The sequence below is a fragment of the Azolla caroliniana genome, unplaced genomic scaffold (assembly GCF_043228905.1).
Source record: "Azolla caroliniana isolate FFs.n. ecotype wild unplaced genomic scaffold, voAzoCaro1.0.p SCAF_14, whole genome shotgun sequence".
Taxonomy (NCBI): Eukaryota; Viridiplantae; Streptophyta; class Polypodiopsida; order Salviniales; family Salviniaceae; genus Azolla; species Azolla caroliniana.
The window spans coordinates 8,547,947-8,559,497 of NW_028230449.1; the positions used below are offsets into that span (position 1 = coordinate 8,547,947).

An 11,551-nucleotide genomic window follows, 5' to 3' on the forward strand; every position below is an offset into this window, starting at 1 on the left:
AATTCCACGAGAGTGCTTGGGCAGGTCATAGAGGAACATGGGCGACGTTCGAAAAGTTGAAGGAGAAGTACTGGTGGCCAAGCATGTACAAAGATGTACTCCATTTCATGTCCACATGCGAAACTTGCCAAGTATATTCAAATATACGTCATCGTGATGAGTTAAAGCCGACATACCCACTCACCATACACTTCAAATGGATGGTGGATCTGGTCTCGATGCCAATGGGAGTGGGACAAATGAAGTACTTAGCGCTGGCAAGGGAAGACTTGACAAATCAAGTGGAAGGACGAGCCTTGACAAATAAGGCGACTTCAGCCGTTTGCAAATTTTTACTTGAAGATGTTGTTTGCTGATATGGATGTGTAGGGAAGATAGTGGCCGACCGAGGGGAGTTGGACGCGCACGAAGCGACGGAGCTCTTCGAAAGACTAGGCATGAAGCTCTCCCTCACGACTGTCTACAATCCGGAAGCAAATGGGAAGATCGAGCGAGGGCATGGACCTATCGTTAAAGCCATCGTACGGGCATGCAACGGTCAAGTCGGGAATTGGCCACGACTATTACCCTATGCCTTGTGGGCCGATAGAACGACACATAGCTCGGTGACAGGGTATATGCCGACGGAGCTTATGTATGGACAAAAGCCGATTATGCCCATCGAAAGGACGATCGCCTCATGGGTAGCGATACCGTGGGAGAACGAGATGAGCCGAGAAGAGTTATTAGCGGCGCGGATAAGGCAACTTGAAAGAAGACCTGAAGATTTAGAAAAAGCGCGAAAGATGATGAAGGCAGCCCGAGTAAAGAACAAAGTTCGGTTCGACAACACGCATCGACTTCGTCCCAAGATATTGAAGAAGGGGATTGGGTTTTGGTTTACGACAGCACCCTTGACAATCAACACAGTACAACAAGGAAGTTTGCAAGAAGATGGTTCGGGCCGTATGTGGTGACAAGTGCCAACGATAATGCCACATACCACCTTGCGGAACTAGACGGATCAAGGTTAGCCATACCCATTGCGGGAAAAAGAGTAAAGATTTTCAAGAAAAGACAAGACAAGGATCCTAACCTCGATTACCTCGACAATGAACATAATAGGCCGGATGAAAATGCAGACATGGAGGAATCTAATTGATCATCGTAACCAAAATCTCACTTTCTCTCTTCTTGGCACGTACCGGAGGATGTGCGGTTTGGTGGGGGTGGATGTCGTGAAGATTTTCGGCAATAATGTGAAAATCCCATAAAACGTACGAAATCGAGTATGAATCACATAATACAATAATTGTGAAGATAACATTTTAAATAAATTTAATATCTAAGTACAAAATGATGGAGGTTTCAAATGCACTTTATTATACGAGAAACGGACAACTAAATGTCAAGATATGAGGGTATAAAGTTTGTGAAAGGAAAAGAGAAAATTGTGAGATATCCCACATAGGCACGACAAATACGGCTCTCATCATATATAAGGTACTCGTAAAGGGTTTTGGCCAACCAAAATCGGACCGGCAATGGAGTCGGTGATCCAACGGCATCCGACGGCAAAACGGCATCCGGCGACGGCACCGGTAATCGACGAACCGGCATCCGGTGACTAGATAAATAAATATATAAATATATATATTTACAAGGAGGGCAAGTAAAGATTCGAACCTTGCACCTCCGAGTTAGGAGTCAATTAGCTTACCATTAAGCCATGACATTTAGTTGAATTTATATTTCTATCATTGTACTTTTACATGTAAATTCTCATACATGAGAGCTAAAATGAGTGACATGGTTATCATGCACCACATGTAATACATAAGCGCCAAATGGCAAACATGCATTTTATGCATGTCTTGTACCCTCACATGCATCCTATGCATGAGAGCATCTATAAAAGAAGGAAGGGGGAGGAGAAAAAACACGTTTTTTTTATTATGAAATTAAGAAGAAGAAATTCGTTATCAAATTGATCGTGTAACTTGTTTCTTAAATCCAAAGATAAAAGTTCAATCAATCGCTCTCAATCGTTTAATCGCAACTCCTCTCTTTCCCAATCTATCTTAAGTACTTTCTCGCTAAAGCTTGCGCCAAAGCTTGTACCGACTTTGAATCCTTCCAGTCCAGAACCCCGGCGGTTCCGCCTCATGATCCGCACATAGTGACGGATCTTCACGACACCGGATGATGAGTACCCGGCTATGGATGACCCGATGAGAACCGGATGATGAGTGCATGGCAAGCGTCGGATGATGCAAGCCCGGTGAAGAGTGATCATCGGATGAAGGGACATATTTGTAAATATGTTTCTAAGAGTCCATCGGGGCTATATTTGTAAATAGCCGAAAAGTCATATTAGTATAAATATGACTTAGGGCAAACAGAGAAGATAGTGTTGTTGTCATTCTTGTTGGTGCAAGACTTGAGAGCGTGTAACAGTGTATAGAGAGAGAGAGAGAAAGAGACGAAGAGTTCGTATCTCTGTTGTATCCGCCGCCTGTGGCGAAGATAGCAAGCTCGAGTTCGTTGCCTCGGTGCTTCACTATTGTACATTCTGATATAGTGATAGTTTGCAGTCTGTGGGTTGCCGTGGTTTTTCCCTAGTTTGGGTTTTCCACGCTAACATCCTATGTACTCCTCTCTCCATTGTGTTGTGCTTTCATTTCCCGTTTTCTATGTATGATTCTAAGCTCGGTTGTGGCCGAGCGTTGCGCATAGGGAGTGTGCAGTTCCTGTCATAAACCGTTTGTTAACGCGTTTAGCACACCTGGCTAACCGTTTTTTGGTCTACTAGGTTGTGGGTCTCCTAGTGGTTTTGGGGGAGGACAAGGTTTTGATGTATTTTTATAGTGTTTATAGTTTTTATGTGAGGGAGTGTTAGAATAAAAGTTGGGGGTTTTTGTGTTAGGAAGAAATGGGGGGGGGGGGGTTAGTGTAATATGGAGGATGTGTAGGGGGGAGATGAGTTGAATATGGAGGATGTGTTGGGGGGGAATGATAAGTATAATGAGAGTGATGTGGGCTAATTAAAGGGGTATGGGTAGGGTAAGGATTTGAAAAAAGGTGGGGAAGGGCATTATGAAAATTAGATGATAATGGGGGAGGTGTAGAGTGATAAATGGAAGAAAATTGTGGGGGGTTTGAATGGAATTCTTCAAAATAAGGGGGGTGGGTAGAGTAAGAATTAGACAAAAAGGGGGAGGGGGTATCCATGTAATATTTAGAAAGTAAAAAGGGGGTAGGAAGAGGAGGATGGGGGAACGAGTGAGAGAAAGAGGGAGGGGGGGAGGAGGAGGAGGAGGGAGTTGTTTTTACAGAGAGGTTGCGTGGGGGAGAGAGGAGTGGGGAAGATTAGGGTTACGTAGGTGGGAGACATTATTTTCTTCATAATACATGCGTGGGGTTGGGAGGAGAGGGGGCATGTATCCATGTCGGCTGCCTTGTGTAGTCCCGTGCATCATGCCATGGAGGGGGGGTTGTAGATCTATAGGCCGGTTGTCATACACAGTCCGGAGCCTTACATTGGAGGGGGAGAACGGGTATGTATGATGGTTTCTGTTTCCGTTTCCATAGATATGGTCGTTACCGGGTCGAAGATGGAGTGGCGGACATGCTTGTAATTGTGAATGGTGTTGGTCGCGTCGGCGTTCATTGTGAGTGGGTGGGTGGTTCCTGTCGAATGTCGGTACTGAAGTATGTGGATCCGACACATATGGTGGATGGTGTCCGGCGCTAATTGTGGTATAGGGATGTGAGGGAAGTTTATTTTGGTTAATAAATGTGACCCTCATGCCATTAAGGTTGAAAGGGGGACGGAGTTCTTACTGACTTCGTGTGTGGCTATATTGCAGGTAAATCGGGGGAGGGAGTGATGATTGGTTGGTCGGAGAGGCTTTTGTTGCAAGGGTTTAGGGTTAGGTTTATGGTTGGTGTTATTTTTAGGGTTAGGCTTATGGTTGGTGTTATTTTTAGGGTTAGGCTTATGGTTGGTGTTATTTTTAGGGTTAGGCTTATGGTTGGTGTTATTTTTAGGGTTATTGTTAGGGTTATTGTTAGGGTTAGTAATAGGGTTGGTTTTAAGCTTATGATTAGTGTTAGGATGTATCTTTTTAGGACCAAATGGTCAGATAGGCACATCACTATTATGTTTAGCACTACTCGTGTTATCGAGAGTTGTAAAGTGTGATGGACTGTTATAATAATCTTCATAGTCATTCTCTTCACTCATCTCTATATCTATTTTTCTAATGTTTAACTTCTCTGACGTATCTGCAATACTTATGTGTGTTTTTTCTAAGAGTTCATTGTTTGTGAGTGATTTTTCTTTATATTTAGTAGCATTTAAATGTATGGTAGTTTCGATTGTGTGATTCATTGCAAAATCATCACATGCCTGTAAAATTTCTATAGCAAAGGTTTGTTGCCATAATGCTAAGGTTTCTTTAAAAGTATTACTATTAGTATTAGAAGATATTGATTGCGAATATAAGGGCTCTTGAATGACTTCAGCGATCTTACTTATATCTAATATAACTTTATTAGGAAAATCATTCAAGTCTTTAGCATAGTTATGAGCGAGTAAGTCTAGATGTTTAATATAACATCGAGTTAGTTCTTTATTATATTGTTTAGTGATAGTATTAAACTCATTATGCATACGAATATTTAACTCCTCATGTTCTATATTCAAGTTAGGTGGTTTGGTTCTTAAGCTAGGAGGTGTAAGATCGTGTTCATTTAGGTTTAAAATACGAGTATAAGTAGTTTTGGTTTTCTTAGAGCGTCGATAAAGGGATTTAAACTTGGCTATGATTTTAACTTTATAATCATTAAAATGTTTAGAATAAAGAGTGGCATCCGACAAAGTACCTTGTCTTTATTTGAGTGCAAGAGTTTTGGAGATATTAAAGGCGCCCTTGGTCTTTTGCTTGGCTATTTGTTGGCGCTTCGTCAGATTCGGAGAATACGACGTCGAGTAGGGGAATTTATAGAAGCTCGTAGTCTTTTATTGGGTCTTTTGTTGGCGTTATGTGGTTTGGTGGGTGTTGGTGTCGCTGATGCTTCCGCCGCAAAGGTCATCACTTTATTAGGAGGGAACTCTTCACTAAATGGTTCCTCAAGGTTAGTTGAGTTAAGCCCATTGTGGGTTCCATGCTCCAGTGATGCACTCTCCATAGATATTTTCGGATGTATCTTACTAGGACCAAATTTGCCTAAGACCACCGCCGTCTTTGAATTAAAAACATCTCTCTCTCTCTCTCTCTCTCTCTCTCTCTCTCTCTCTCATTAGTGTATGTTGCCTACTTTCTCTTGTTTAGCTTAAGCACCCTCTAATCGTCGTGTGCCTATCCCTACGCACTCCTTGTTTCGACCATTTGGTCCTAGTAAGATAGTCCCATTAGGGGGCAGTTTGTTGGCATAATGACTCGACTCCTTCCACTTTGTATCCTAGTGTGAACACGTCCAAAGAGTTAGGGCTTAATATATAACCAATAACCTAACATTGTAATTGTCACCTCTTGATCATTCTTGTATATCTTGAATCTCTAAGAGAGAGAGAATAATAGAGAAAGCTTCCATTTGAGCTCATCCTGTGTCTACGGTTCAATCATATCCTCTGTCACATTGTCCGTGTTGTTTGTTGTGCATATTCACCGACATGTCCTCACTTGCTTCCGCGCATTATTACCCACAATATTCCATTATCATCAATATGTACTTATTACCTCATCATGCGCTCATGGTGCCTAACTATTACACATGGCGGTTGTATAAGCTGCCTTTGTTACTTTGGCTTTCCTTCGTACATCTCCAGGTTTTATTCCTACACGCAAAATTTCACTCCCCTTTGTCCCATGTACGCGCATAATATTATACTACATCTTAATTTCATTGCCGAAAGCATACAAGAAAAGCCAGGTATATATGAGAACCAACTCCTTGTTGTTTTCGCAGCCATAGGAACTGCTATGAATTCATGAGATTGCCCTAGGTATAAAGCACCGAGGAGTTGGATAGTTACTCATCCCATCACACAACTCAAGCAGTTGCATGGACTATGCACATGACGCATCGAGTGGACACTCCACAATATAGATATCGAAATTATAAATTTCACTAAATTTCACGAATTGAGTAAATACAAATGTGATTATCTCAACTTTGTTGCATGTAGTGGTTTGAACGGGAAATAGATAATGAAAATAGAGATATAAGATTTGAGGGTAGAGCTTCGGAGGGATACGTGAGTTACAGTTTAGTGAACCAATGAGATGGCTTTGTTGCCTCTTGTCTTCAATGGTTTGGAACGCCCTTTTGATTTGCTATTCCAAGCTCATTCAAGATTTAGAAGCACTTCCTCCTTCACCTCAAATTGTCCATCTTTTTATACATCTAGTTGTTTCCCCGTGTGCACTCCCCACATCACAACATACCCTAAACAACTTGACCTCAACAAAACTAAATGGCTCGCCAAAATCCAAGGCTTATCCACTATTGACAAAAGGCATAAGAAATCTTCAAAATCTATAAGGCCAAGTACATCTTTAGACAATACGTGGTAGCATGGACCATCATTGAGGTTTAGGGATCTTCTCAAATCTTTTGCTTGAGGTTGGTCAAGACAAACAATGTCATAAAAGTGAACAACAAGTAAAGTAGGGAAACCTTTGAGCATATAACATGACCTAAACATTTGGGTATATTGATAGTTGGTGTCTAATCGTGACTATTCAATCCTTGGATATTAGAGATTCTCCAACATTACAATTTCACAAACATAGAAAAAACTTGCTTTAGTGACTAGAGAATGACTAAAAACATGCATCCAAAGATTGTGCACTCATTAGGTGCAAGGATGTTAAGTATGTCTCATCCACTTCACTTCCCACTCCTTTCAAACGATGTGACATTAGGACACAAGTCTTGAGGCAAGGAAAAGGAAGCAAAAAGCAAAAAGAAAGAGAAGATCTAATGGCCACAATAGTGTAAAAAGGCCAAAATAATGTGGGCATAGTTGATTTTCTATTTCTTGTGATGTTAATTGAGCTTCTCATAAGAAATTTACTTGTGTATATTTGAGTTCCATCACAAATCAATCTAAGGATTATTAATCTATAGGATCCTTATCATGGTCTTAACATCTTTCAAATGTGATCAAAGAACACTCTAAAGAGCTTGTTATTTAAAAAAGTGATTGCAAGTAGGAAAACAAAAGTAAAAACAAGTTCTAATTTATTGTTAATCCAATGATTTCAATGCCTTACATATAGGTTGAATGATCTAGTAGGTTTAATTTCTTCTTGTTAGAATTGAAATCAATTTCGACTCTTTGTTCATGAAAACCTTAATTGCAAAGCCATGTTAATATGCATGCTATAGTCAACATATCTATATTAGACAAGGTGCTTTAGATTTAAATCCACGACCTTGATCTACTTAAACATTAGATTTACCATCATGTAATGAACTCACATGGTTTATTAACCATGTAATGATCTGCTCAAACTCTAATGGATGTATGGAAATATAAAGAAAATGGGCACATTTTTTGAAATGATGGTGAATTGTGATGAGTAAAAAAAGTAAGGGAGCTTGTATAGCTTCCTTCCTTTGGGGGAGGCTGAGTGAGACTAAAGTGTTTAATTATAACATTAATGTAGTATCCACGTAAAAAGGAAAGTGTGCACCCTTAGCTTTTACAACAATAATGAATGGTGTACACTCAAACTATGGTGTACAACTAACGCGTACGACATCAAACATAAAAATGAGTCGCCCCCATCTTTTACAAAATATGAATAGTATAGCGTCAAAATGTGGACAAAAGGATAGAAACGAATCAACTAGGTAGACAACGACCATTATCGAATTTGATGTAGGGTTTTGCCTCTCTATGAAATAACAAGTGGAATAAGACAAAAGAAAAGAGGAATTCCTTGTGATAAAACAAATAATATGGGCTTTTGAAGTTCAAGTAAACTTAATAAAGTTGAGGTTGCAAGAATTCATTATCTTGACAATTTAACTTGTCGATAGTTGTAAGAATATTCATGCAGGAACAAATGATACTTTGACCATTAAAAGGTGAGACCATCGAAAGCCAAGAAATAAACGAGAACGAAACATTATCTTATTTTATTGTCATGTTTAGGCTTATTTTTATGGTTCTTTCTTTTGTTGGTGATTCGCCACATTTCTATCTTTTGTCACATTTCCATTTGATGCCTTGTAGGTGAAATTATCATAACCATTGGAAATCACAATCATATATATAGTTTCTTGTTGTATAATCAATAAAATACTTCATATATTTATTTAGAGAGAGAGATGTAAATCGATTGTTTGGTTGTTTGATGTAGACCGGAGAACATCAATTATGGTGGTTTGCAATTTGAAAAGGTATAACATCATGATAAAAAAAACATGCACTATATGTACATACGTAACATCAAAACAAAAACAGTTACCAAATGGCCATGTACTTCTTAGATAGGAATAATGAAGTGGGCAATAGCATTTTGAATAAGAGGTTGAAGTGTTGTCCCAAATTTTTGTAGCATCTATGGTAGCAAACCCATGCACTATAGATAACATACAAAAGCATTTTAACAATTCAACAGAAACCAATAGCAAGAGTACCATGGGTGAAGCTATGAATAATAAAAAGGATGCAAGAGAGGATATTCATGGATTTGCTCAAGATTTAAACATTACTTGTGAGGCCAAAGTGAAACATTTTCATGTTAGGATGTGAGGAGTCGACGAATGATTCTTAATGTTCATAAGGGTTTTTGCAAATGAACCTCCAATGGAGAGCCACATTGTCATTCAAGGAGAAATGTATGTATGGATAAGTTGAAAATATGGGGAAAACAAGCACAAATTTTTATCAAAAGATGGAGCAGTGTCATAGAATGTGATATTCAACTAGCAAACTTGCTCAATGACAAAATATACATGATCTACATTAATGCTCTGTCTCATATTGGAAAGAGCATAAGTTTAGTTGTATAGAAACAAGTCATGGGCAAACATTATTATTATTATTATTATTATTATTATCCAAAAAAAACTCTTTCCATTAGTTATAAAGATTTTACAGATGAGATTATTATATACAAATCCCTATAGAGACACGATAGGTCCATCTTATGTGGATGCCCACTGCCTCAAGAAAGGGAGAGGACGACCATTGTTGGATAAAGGCTAGTCGTTGTCTTTCAACTCTATCGGAGTCGCCCTTGAGGCCATCATATTGGCTCTTTAGAGTCGCTACAGCTTCACTCCATATCTCTTGCATTAACATTATTGGTTGCGTGCTTTGGTTGGAGAAGACTTGTCTACACCGTTGTTTCCATAGAATCCAAAGAGTTATTGGGATGACCAAGTCCAACACAACTTGAGATTTGGCACTAATAGGAGTTGAGTGGATATTGCCGATGGTGGAGAAAAAAATCTCTTATGTTTTTATAACCAAAGTCATCCCCTCTTCCTGATGCTCATAACTGTCAATTGGGGCCTGCCATGATAGCCAACATACATTCCCCTTCTTGATTGAGCCTTGCACCTGGCATAATCGCAATAAGCAGCCAACCCCCCACCATATTCGATGGGACTCTGGGCAGTCCCATAGAACCCGTCGTATGGATTCTAATACAGTTGGACACGCTACACAATTAGGAGAGTTGAGGTTTCCACACTGCCATGCACCAACCGGTAGTGACTTATGTATTAATAGCCATTGGAAAGTGGTGATTTGCCTCACGTGTTGTTGTTTCCAGAGTTTTTGCTAAAGCTTGGTGATAATTGTGTAAGGAACATGATATGTGTGCCAAACCTTTGCAGCAGCTGGCTCTTGGGCGGATTGAGTGGCTATAATATGGCGACCCAATCTAGTTGTGAATTGAAAGAAAGGGATAGGTTTGCTTCCTTGCCCCGCGTAATGATCACACCATGTTCATTGCAAAGGGTCCCAACTGACCTTACGTAGCCATGTGTTTTCATGAGTACATATGTGCCAATCATGTTGTACTTTGATCAGATCAGGATCTACAATCCATTTATGCCCAGTATATGCTAGTACTCGAATTGCCTTATGCTGTGATGATGTCTCGTTGCCCTGCAATTCAGAGCCTTCGATCCTGTTCGGTGTGTCCCTACCTCTTGGGATCAAAGAGCCCTCCTCCTTGTAGCCTATCCATTTCTCCGTTGTCGTCCACAATGAATTAATGTTTGGTGCAATATATATGTGTGAGGTCTAAACTTCCACATTTCTCTAGTTGTGAAACAATGACATTCCAAAAAAGCGTCACTCACAAAAGTTTTTGTTTAGGAATCATTAAATAAACACAATGAATCCATATGTTGTGTTTATAAAAATAAAAATAAACTCACTATGTTGCTTTTCATGGGTCTTCTTGATTTTACTTGCTTGCTTTCCATGCTATTTGAGGAAGTTGATGTTAGGTTTTTTTAAAAATACGTTAAGCATGTGTACCCCCATACAACCCTCTCCAAGTCCATGATCTAAATGTGAAGTGATCCATTCTTGACAAAGTAGGAGCATGCATGGTGTTTGTATCTTGACATAAGCAACTTCATAAAAAAGAATGCAATTAAATTAAACATTTTCAAAGTCTTTCCAAATGGATTTGGCCCTCCATACCATCACCAAATTTGGTACTTGAACACTTTTAAGTATTCCATTCCATCAAAGACTTGGTCCTTTCTAACCTTTTCGATCGGGAGGCTTCCATACTAATAATGACCTCTAACCTTTTCAAATTTTAATAAGATGTTACCTACTAGGTCCATGGAAAGCTAGCATGTGATAACATTGCAAAGCATAGGATGCACAAAAGGCATCAATTGATTGTCCTTCAAACTTTCCAATCAAGGTTTTTTCTTAGATTCCACACAAGTGGGTATGTACCTACCCCAATCCTTATATGGTTACCAATGTATGGAACACATATTTAAAAGGCACCCAACATTTTATTCCTCCTCCATTTTGATATGATCTTGAATGTCTTCCTTTTCCAACTTTCAAGCGGCAAGTAGCACATTGGTCACGGTTAGAAGGAGGCACAGACAACATTGATGAAGGTAAAAGCCATGGATGGAATAAAAAGCTTGGGCCAACAACAAGAAACAACAACCAATTTTGTGGGGTTTGAGGGTATGTAATTACAATGGTGGTCGTGAGAACATATACAAATGTACATATAAATATTGTGTGTGTTTGTTTTGGTTGAGTAGCATCTAAAATCTACATAGATGATTAGATAGATAGATAGATAGATAGGAAGGAGAGTATTTATTCTAATTGTCGTGGGAGGGAATATGTACATACATACATACATACATACATACATACATACATACAATATGTATATACATGTATGTATGTATGTATATACAACACTGTACACATGTGATGTTCTCTCTGTCTCTGTCTCTGTGTGTGTGTGTGCGTTGTGTTGGTCTCACTGGAGACAGAGATGGGCCCCAAGTCCATCCAAAAATGGAAGAAACTCTACGACTAGGAGAGAGA

The 11,551-nt window shown here is 39.4% G+C and overlaps 1 long non-coding RNA gene across 1 annotated transcript; it reads left to right on the top strand.

The window, feature by feature from the left end:
• The first annotated feature begins 3,681 nt into the window (after positions 1-3,681).
• On the top strand, positions 3,682-4,220 carry LOC147855392 (uncharacterized). Its single transcript, XR_015530828.1, has 2 exons — positions 3,682-3,748; positions 3,849-4,220. It is a non-coding gene; the product is annotated as an uncharacterized LOC147855392 (long non-coding RNA).
• The last annotated feature ends 7,331 nt before the right edge of the window (positions 4,221-11,551 follow it).